The following is a 10,402-nucleotide window of genomic DNA, read 5'->3' as shown; positions in this document are numbered from 1 at the left end:
GCTCGGCGGCCCCGCCCCCATCCGCTAGGGAGACGTTGCGTGGGTTTGGTTCTTGGCCCCGCCGTCTCGCAGTTGGGAAAGCACCCAGCCAAACTCCCTTCGCCAACTCCCGCCTCTTGGCTCACGTGACCCGCTTCCCCTGGTGGGCGCGTGCCCAACCTACGCCCGCCTGCCCGCCCGCGGCGGCCCCCGGGGCGCGAACTTGACCGCCCCGCCCGCCCTCCGGCCAGGCCCCGCCCTGACTGCAGGTCAGCTCTTCCCAGAAGGAAGAGCTCAGGTCCCCGAGTGCATGCAATATCTAATTTATCCTCTTGTCCTCATTTTTTTGCCAAGTGCTCACCACCTATTGTGACATTTAGTTGGTCGATCTCGTTTTCTGCCTCCTGCAACTAAAACGAGAGCTGCCTGAAGGCAGGATTTATGTTACTCAAGTTCTGAACATTCACTATTGACAGATCAAATAAAAATAATTCCCAAGCAGGACTACCAAAGGTCCTAGGGGAGGTAACAGGAGGAGTCTCAGCAGCTAGTTAGCCTGACCCACAGAGGAAAAGACGCAAAGAACCTCGTTTCAAGTCAAGGTCAAGTGGAAGGACCCACAAGCTAGCTTGTCCTCTCTCAAATTCCAAATTCACACTCGAATATGCACATATATACTACACTAGGAAGCCATAGCTGTGTTCAGCTTAAAACTTTTTAAAGCCTACTTTTAAAGTCTCTCTCTCTCTCTCTCTCTCTCTCTCTCTCTCTCTCTCTCTCTCTCTCTCTCTCGTTTTGACAGAGTGGCCTCTTAACTCACATAGATCCAACTGCCTCTAGTGCTGGCTGGGACTAAAGGCATGGGTCACCATGCCCAGCTTGTTTGTTCTTGAAATAGGGTCTCTCTTTGTAGCCCTGGCTATCTGACACCAGGCTATTATTTTGCCTTAATGTTCATGTTTGTTTGTTTGTTTTTTGAGACAGGGTTTCTCTGTATAGCCCTGGCTGTCCTGGAACTCACTTTGTAGAACAGGCTGGCCTTGAACTCAGAAATCCACCTGTCTCTGCCTCCCAAGTGCTGGGATTAAAGGCATGTGCCACCACTGCCCGGCTAATGTTCATACTTTTAATGACAGCATAATTTTTTAAAGATTTTGTTTTTAGGTAGATGTCGTTGTGAGTGAATTTACAGGTGGTTGTGAGCAGCGGGCCCTGTTAAATACTGCACAGATAAGATGCATACAATGACTTCTTTCCTGTCTATTAAACTGGGGTTTTCTCCTGTATTAAAAGAAATATTTTAACAAGCATCTTTATGCAGATTCTCCTCATTTGTAATTATTACTTTAGGACAGAATCCTGTAAGAGAATCATGGGATCGGGTGGCAGGAATCGTTATGAATGTCTCGTCCCTGTGGTCAAGCGCCTCCCAGTTTTTAAAATAATCCTCCCTATATTCAAAAGGAAGCCCCAGTTTAAACCCAGCAGCCTTCCGGGTGCTTGCAGAAGTGGTCAGGCTGCTCACTTTTCATCACGTGCATTTAACGGCCTCTGCTGCACACCTGATACCCAGTCCCTTCCAGTAGGGTGGGTGACTGGGGGCGGATAATATTACTCTTAAATATTGCCCACTTTCTGCAATTTATTTCCATAGGCCAACACAACAAAAAAGGAAGATACCCACTGGTTTATTTTTCATAGCAGCTTTTAATTTACTATTATTTATTCATTCATTTATTTATTTACATGCGTATGTGTGTAGGGACTCAAGGGTCACAGCCCACGTGTGAGGTCAAAGAACAAAGGACTCAGGTCTGCCCTTCTGCCACGTGTGTTCCAGCAAGTGAGCTCGTGATCAGGCTCGGTGAGGAGCACCATTACCACCGAGCCCTTTCACCACCTGATTTCATATAACTATTTTACTTGCATATTTATAAAAGCTTTGTCTCTGTTTATTTCTCAGTTTTCAGCATCTTAAACAGCATTGTTTTTGCTTTAGCATATTTTTTGGAAGAACACAACAAGAGATCTACCTGTAACAGATTTTGTAACTGTGTATCACTGTGTGTACAACAATGTATAAGAAGATCTCTAGAGTCTACTTAGTTACTTCCCATTTCTCCTTCTCCCAGCCCCTACTAACCTTTCACTCTATGAATTTGATTACTTTAAATTCCTCCTATGAATGAAATTGTGGCATACTTTTTTTAATGTTGTGTCTTTATTTCACATAGTATGTCCTCAAGATGCAACTGAACTGTGTTGTCACACTTTGTATTCATATATATGAATGACTTATATATGACATATATATATATATATACACACACACACACACACACACACACACACACACACACATAGGTTGTTCATCTGTCAACAGACTCTTAGGCTAGGCCACATCCTAACTACTGGGACTATTGTGTAGGCCAGGCCACACTGTAAAAATAACTTTTATTCATCTGATGCAGATGTCTGTGAGGCTGACTGCCTCTATCTGTAAGCCTAGTCCTGAAAGCTGCTAACCTAGGCCTAGAATATTTCAGCCTCTGAGGCTCACTGCTGACTGCGCTCACGCTTTCCAGCTCTTTATGAACTCTGGCTGGCTGGTTCAACTCAGCTGCTCTGGCTCCAGCTCTCCAAGCTGACTGATTCAATCTGGCTTCTTTCTCTTGGCCTCTCCTAGATTTCTCTGCTTGGCCTCATACTAACTGTGGCAATATGCTCTAATCTTTTGGCTTCTTTTCTGGTTCTTTTTATGTAGTTAAACCAATTTAAATGTATCCCCGTCAGGCTTACAAATGAGTGAGACTCCGACTACTGAGTCTTGGCTTTGAAAATCACTGGAGATAGCCCCTTACCTACTTTTCTGCTGGCCTGGCTACCTCCCCAGCAGTGTGCTCCAGACACTTGCTGTTTCTCCTGGCCATGTGCTTGCTCATGGTCCATCTCCCCTCATGGTGGTTTCCCCCTCTCCCCTGAATCCTTCTTCTCTCTGCCTCTGCCACCCCCCACCAGGTAAACTTGAAACCTGCCGACCTCTAATCCCTCCAGAAATTGGCTGAGCCAATTTTATTTAACCAAATAGTTGTTTTTGTTGTTGTTTTTGTTTTTGTTTTTGTTTGGTTGGTTGGTTTGGTTTGGTTTGTTTTTGTGAGACAGGGTTTCTCTGTGTAGCCCTGGCTGTCCTGGAACTCACTCTGTAGACCAGGCTGGCATTGAACTCAGAAATCTTTCTGTCTCTGCCTCTGCCTCCCGAGTGCTGGGATTAAAGGTATGCGCCACCACGCCCGGCCCTTAACCAAATAGTTTTAAATTAAGAAGCAAGGTTGCTCTGGGCAGTGGAGGCACACGCCTTTGGTTCCAGATCGTGGGAGAAAGAGGCAGGCAGATTTCAGAGTTGAAGGCCAGCCTGGTCTACAGAGTGAGTTCCAGGACAGCCAGGACTACACAGAGAAAACCTTTCTTGAAAAAAGGAAAAAAAGAAAGAAAAGAGAAAAGAAGCAAGGCTGTAAAGCACAAGCAGGTAAACATGAGAATTCACTTGTAAACCTTCAGGAACAGAATTTACTACTACAATACATAGCAACAGACCAAACCTCAACAATTCCCCTTTTTTGTCTAAATTAAAAGGCTCTTTCCCTGATAAAATAAACAACATGCAATAGGAATAATTATGAAACCACTATGAAAATTATTAGGTAAGAGTTACATTTAAAATGTTTTTATTTAGCAACTATGGAGAAGTATTCTATTATCTATCCTATCCTGTGAGTTCAGAGTTCTGTATCCAAATCAATTTTCTATCCTAACTTGCATTATCAACCTACAAACATCTTCTTAGATCTAGAACATCCTCTTAATCCTAAACAACTAAAGCTTATGATAAGAGTAGTCTTCAATTGAGGCTATCTAGTCTCAATCTGAGATTTGAGGAGAAAAATATATATTACCCGAATATGCAGGAAGTGCAGGGATGCAGCTTCCAAAAATTACAGAAATGACAGAGATAGCTACTGCTTTGACAGTCCCCAATATTCTCTAAAACATTGGAGCATCATCTTCAGCCTTCTGGCCCAGAATGTCTAACAGATCTTTTGTGAAGCAGGAATTATGAAGGAGTTGCTTGTCTTGGCAGAGCTTGGCGGTGACTTCCCTGTGTCTGTTTGTCCTGGACATCATTTTGTCTACAGACGAAGCTAAGGCATTTTCTTTGCCTGGTGGTTAGCCTGCCACAAATTAAGCTTCCAACTAGAGGTCCTTCAATGCTCGACATCTTCTTCTAAGTCAAATGGGATACTGCCAGGAGCTGACATGTCTCCATGTCAAAAAAGCCTTACATTAAGTTTTTAAAAAAACTTTAAATACCATATTTTGTGAGTCTCTGAGGTTTCTGAAGACCATCTACCTATTTATAGCATACCTGAACAAGCAAACGTTGCCTGTTTCTAGCTATTTATTACTTGTTTAAACCAGCATGTACATTTCTGTGATAATCCAAACTAGTATGTAACAGACCATTAGTTTGACTGTCTGACCATTAACCTGCATTTCTCAACCATCCCTAACAGTTTGCAATAGCATCTACTAAAAGTCTTGTGAGTGCCCGACTCGCCAGCAAAGCAGATGCCACACCAGGATCCTTCTGCACACGTTTATTGGGAGAGCTTGATTGCAGAGGCGAAAGAACCCCAAGCCCAAAACTGGTGCTGCTTATATAGGCCTAGGAGAGGCGTGTCTCACACCCGGATTGGTTATGCTTTCCACCTTATTTGCATGTTCCTCATCTGATTGGTTATTCTCTCTCAGTACCTCATTGAGCCTCATTATCATACCTCATTTGCATGTCTCTCATCTGATTGGTTATTCTCTCTCAGTACCTCACTGAGCCTCATTATCATACCTCATTTGCATGTCTCTCATCTGATTGGTTATTCTCTCTCAGTATCTCATGGAGCCTCATTATCATGCCTGGTCCAGGCAGTGACTTGGTGAAAAACTTTACTGCATATGTACACATTGGTTGTTTACCCAAACTTATGCATGGTGGCCAGCGGTAGCCAGCGCCACCCTGCAACGGCACATGTGGCTTCCCACATAAAAGAATTGGGATAAATCTTGCATTTTCAAATGATCTGCATAGGCTTAATATCTATATAATAGTTAAAACATGTATACATTATGTTGTAACAAAATTAACCTAAAATTTTGTATAAATATACAAAGATTCATACCAATAAAAACCTTAGACCTGTATAAATATACAGTGATGCATATCAATGTAAATAAAAATAATCTCATTTGAGAATATCAAGAGCTGTAAGTTGAAGAGTAGATTCAATAATCTACCTTTTATACTATTAATTCTATATGATAATTCTATATGATAATTCCATACCCCTCTTTTCTTCCCAAGCCCTTCCTTTTATCTAAGAAAAAAGAAGCGTAGAGAAAAGGAAAGGGAAGATAGAAATCCCCAAGGCTCCCTATTCTGTTTCCTCCCTGTCCAAATTATTTGTAACCATCCCCTAAAATGACAACATATATATAACTCATACAGTGACCAAAACCACCCAACCCAACTTAAGGGACTGGGACAATGGTTTTATAATTGCTTCCTGCTAATGTTGGACATAGAATTCCTTTTGGGGGACTCAAGAAAATTAGAAAAATGGTTAGTCTTAAGAAAGCTGCTGTCGTGTTTGTTGTCCAGTCTCTATGTGCTGAGAAAGTTCAGGGCTTAACACAAGTCCTCACTGGATCAGTCTGTGATTCTGGATCAAGTGAGCTAGCTGTTTTGAAGCTGTTCTGAAGGCAAGTCTTTAGAGGAAACAGCGTTGCTATACTCTGAAGTGGAATCAGGCAAGAAGCTGGGCCAGCAAGCCTCGGCATCTCAGCATCCCCAAGGCTGAGTCTTGTTAGGGCTGCATTCTTGGCCTTCCATTCTGCAACACACAGACTTTAATAAGCAATATATAGTTCTCTAAGGACATTTGTACAGAATGCGCAGTGCTCACAGATCAGTTAAAGATGATTTTCTGCTCCTTGTTTGAACAGTTGAGCTAGTTTGGATTGTAACCGACATTGCAGTAAATCTCTATCTATGCCTTATAAACGGGTGGCAAAGATTTGTTGGCCATGTATAGCTGAAGTTATGGCTGGAGACATTTCTAAGTCCCAGTCGGTTTCCAACCAATTTGTTCCTTATAAGGGACCAGCCAGCATGTATGTTGACTATCTGGAGCCTTTTGATTTCGTTCTTCTCTGTCGTCAGGATCTCCAGGAGGTCTTTACCTATTATGTCTGGTTTTTGTCAATTTAGAAGGAACACATAGCTTTTCTTTTTCTGTGGAAATATAGATATAACCTCTCCCCCAGCACAACAAAATTCCTCTTTTCCATTCTGAGGTTAGGACATCTCTGAAATGAACAGGCTGGTTTAGTTCAGCAGTTTTCCCCATATTCCAATTATAATTTCTGTTATAATTATAACAGCTCTAATTTCTGTTTGCTAGCATTCAAAAAATTTAAAGTTAAAAAAGTACTATACAAATCTGTTTCTGGGGGTCTTTGTTCTCCCCTTTTGCTTGTTAAGCATCTCTTTAAATACTATTAGATCTCACTATAATTGCTTGTCCTGTAAGAATATGTGGTATGCCTGGAATACATTTTATACCATAATGTGTTTAAAAAAATCCTTTCATTTTATTAGAGACATATGCTAGAGCATTGTCAGTCTTAATTTGTACAGGTATCTCCATAAAGGCAATAACTTCTAATAAATGTGTAATTACAGAATCAGCCTTTTCAGAAGTTAAAGTAGTTTCTCACTGAAATCCTGTATATATTTCTATATTATAGCACACATATTTCAGTTTACCAAACTTTATAAAAGGAAACACAGCCAAATTTCATTTCCTTGGGTGCCTTAGGGTTACTCCCTGTAGGTAATGGAGTTTGGTTATATGTGGAACAAATAGGTCTTTATAATCTCCTTAGCTTGCTGGCAAGTGGTAGAAAATTCTTTTTTTAAACCTGTTAACATGTTTTTTTTTTTTTAATAAAATTCTGTAGCCTCTGGCACACTCCCTATCAATAGCTGGAAAATTGTATCATTACCTTGTTCTAGAAGATCCAGTAGATCTGTATGGGATCTGATATGTGCTATAGAATGGACTATTTCTATTTCTGATCACTTGTTTAGCTGAATAAACAATGAAGTCAATTTGGAATCATCCTGAATACGTTCAGCAATTTCTGTTTGCTTGAGTTTTTTTTGGTTTTTGGTTTTTTGCTTTTTCGAGACAGGGTTTCTCTGTATAGCCCTGGCTGTCCTGGAACTCACTTTGTAGACCAGGCTGGCCTCGAACTCAGAAATCCACCTGCCTCTGCCTCCTGAGTGCTGGGATTAAAGGCATGCGCCACCACTGCCTGGCCGTTCAGCAATTTCTACATGCAAAACAACTCTGCATGTTGAAAAGTATTTATTACACTAAGAGAGTCTTAAAAATCTAATAACACCATAAAAATTGCATATAACTCTGATTTTTTAATTGAATTATAAGGACTCTCAACCACTTTACTTATGTCTTCTGACTTATATCCCACCTTTCTCAATTTATTTGCATCAGTAAAAAATGTAGGAGCTCCAGAAATTGGTGTCCCTTTTATTATATGAGGGAGAATCTAATTAGTTCTTTTATAAACTGAAGTCATTTGCTTTGGGGGTATTTACTGTTAATTAACACACACACACACACACATACACACACACACACACACACACACACACACACACACACACCGCACAAAATTACTGCAAGCTCTTTGCCAGTGTTCATCATGTGCCTCTAATAAGGCAATTGCTGCATTAGTTAAAAGGTACTGAGATCTCAGCTGGATCTATTCCTGCTAGTTGATGAAGTCTCAGTTTTCCTTTTAGAATCCGTTCAGAGACCTTTTCTATATAGGACTTTACATTTCTTAATTCTCTTTGTGTGCTAAAAAAAATAATAATATAATAAAATAAAATAAAAGGCCCTTGTAAGATATGATCTTCCCTCTGCATAAGAATTCCTGTGGGACATAAAACCAGAGACACTGAAACTTATAGAGGAGAAAGTGGGGGAAAGCCTGGAAGATATGGGCACAAGAGAAAAATTCCTGAACAGAATAGCAATGGCTTATGCTGTAAGACCGGGAATTGACAAATGGGACCTCATAAAATTGCAAAACTTCTGTAAGGCAAAAGACACTGTCAGTAGACAAAAAGTCCACCAAGAGATTGGAAAAGGATCTTTACCAATCCTAAATCAAATAGGGGACAAATATCCAAAATATATAAAGAACTCAAGAAGATGGACTCCAGAAAATCAAATAACCCTATTGAAAAATGGGGCACAGAGCTAAACAAAGAATTCTCAACTGAGGAATACCTAGTGGCTGAGAAGCACCTGAAAAAGTGTTCAGCATCCTTAATCATCAGGGAACTGCAAATCAAAACAACCCTGACATTCCACCTCACACCATTCAGAATGGCTAAGAGCAAAAATTCAGGTGACAGCAGATGCTGGCAAGGATGTGGAGAAAGAGGGACATTCCTCCATTGCTGGTGGGATTGCAAGCTGGTACAACCACTCTGGAAATCAGTCTGGCAGTTCCTCAGAAAACTGGACATAGTATTACCAGAAGATCCAGCAATTCCTCTCCTGGGCATATATCCAGAAGATGTTCCAACTTGTAATAAGGACACATGCTCCACTATGTTCATAGCAGCCTTATTTATAATAGCCAGAAGCTGGAAAGAACCCAGATGTCCCTCAACAGAGGAATGAATACAGAAAATGTGGTACATTTACACAGTGGAGTACTACTCAGCAATTAAAAACAATGAATTTATGAAATTCTTAGACAAATGGATGCATCTGGAGGATATCATCCTGAGTGAGGTAACCTAATCACAAAAGAACTCACTTGATATGCACTCACTGATAAGCGGATATTAGCTCAGAAAATTAGAATACCCAAGATACAATTTGCAAAACATAAGAAAATCACGAAGGAAGGCCAAAGTGTGGATATTTCAGTCCTTCTTAGAATAGGGAACAAAATACCCATGGAAGGAGTTACAGAGACAAGGTTTGGAGCTGAGACAAAGGATAGACCATCCAGGACTGCCCCACCCAAGGATCCATCCCATAATCAGCCACCAAACCCAGACACTATTGCATTTGCCAGCAAGATTTTGCTTACAGGACCCTGATATAGCTATCTCAAGTGAGGCTATGCCAGTGCCTGGCAAATACAGAAGTGGATGCTCACAGTCATCTATAGGATGGAACATAGGGCCCCCAATGGAGGAGCTAGAGAAAGTACCCAAGGAGCTGAAGGGGTCTGCAACCCTATAGGTGGAACAACAATATGAACTAACCAGTACCCCCGGAGCTCATGTCTCTAGCTGCATATGTAGCAGAAGATGGCCTAGTTGGCCATCATTGGGAAAAAGAGGCCCCTTGGTCTTGCAAACTTTATATGCCCCAGTACAGGGGAATGCCAAGGCCAAGAAGTGGGTGGGAGTGGGTGGGTAGGGGAGCAGGGCACGGGGAGGGTATAGGGGACTTTTGGGATAGCATTTGAAATGTAAATGAAGAAAATATCTAGTAAAAATTGAGAAAAAAGGAAAAAATTCCTGTGGGATAATGAGTAAAACACAAAATAACTAAAATACACGCCATCTTTGGGTCAATACAATCTACACGGACAATGTGTAATTTCTTTTCTATTAGAGCCAGTTCCTTTTCAGCTTCAGCTAAAAATCTTCTTGGACTTTCTAATTCTTTATTACCTGGAAGGTTTGAAATAAATTTCTCAGCTCTTGAGTGCTCCAACCAATTGTAGGCTGAAGCCAGTTAATATCACCCAGTAATTTTTTTCTAAATCATTAAGAGTATAATTAACAGAATCTCCTTTTTGTATTTTTTCAGCAGCAATTTGTAATCCCCAGTAAGACAATTGTGTTTTGCTTCATTAAACATTTGTTCTAAGGGATCTCTACTTGAATCAGTCTGCAAAATATCACCCATACAATGGTAAATTATGGATTGAAGAAATTGTTTACAAATTATTTCAAATGGCTGTTGTATAAAATATTGGCCTAAGGTAGGACTATTCAACATTCCTTGTGGCAGGACTTTCCATTGGAACCTTTGGTTAGCATTGAGTGGTTAAACGTGGGCACTGTGAAAGCAGGTCTCTCTCTATCTTGTTCTTGTAAAGGGATTGTAAAAAGGCAAGCCTTTAGATCAATCATTATGATAGGCCACTCCTTAGGTAACAAGGAAGGCGATGGGATTCCAGACTGCAAGGAACCCATTGGCTGGATAATTTTACTGATTGCTCACAGATCTGTTAACATCCTCCATTT

The sequence above is a fragment of the Mus musculus genome, chromosome 1, assembly GCF_000001635.26.
Source record: "Mus musculus strain C57BL/6J chromosome 1, GRCm38.p6 C57BL/6J".
Lineage (NCBI taxonomy): Eukaryota > Metazoa > Chordata > Mammalia > Rodentia > Muridae > Mus > Mus musculus.
Note: the sequence above shows the minus strand (reverse complement) of the source record.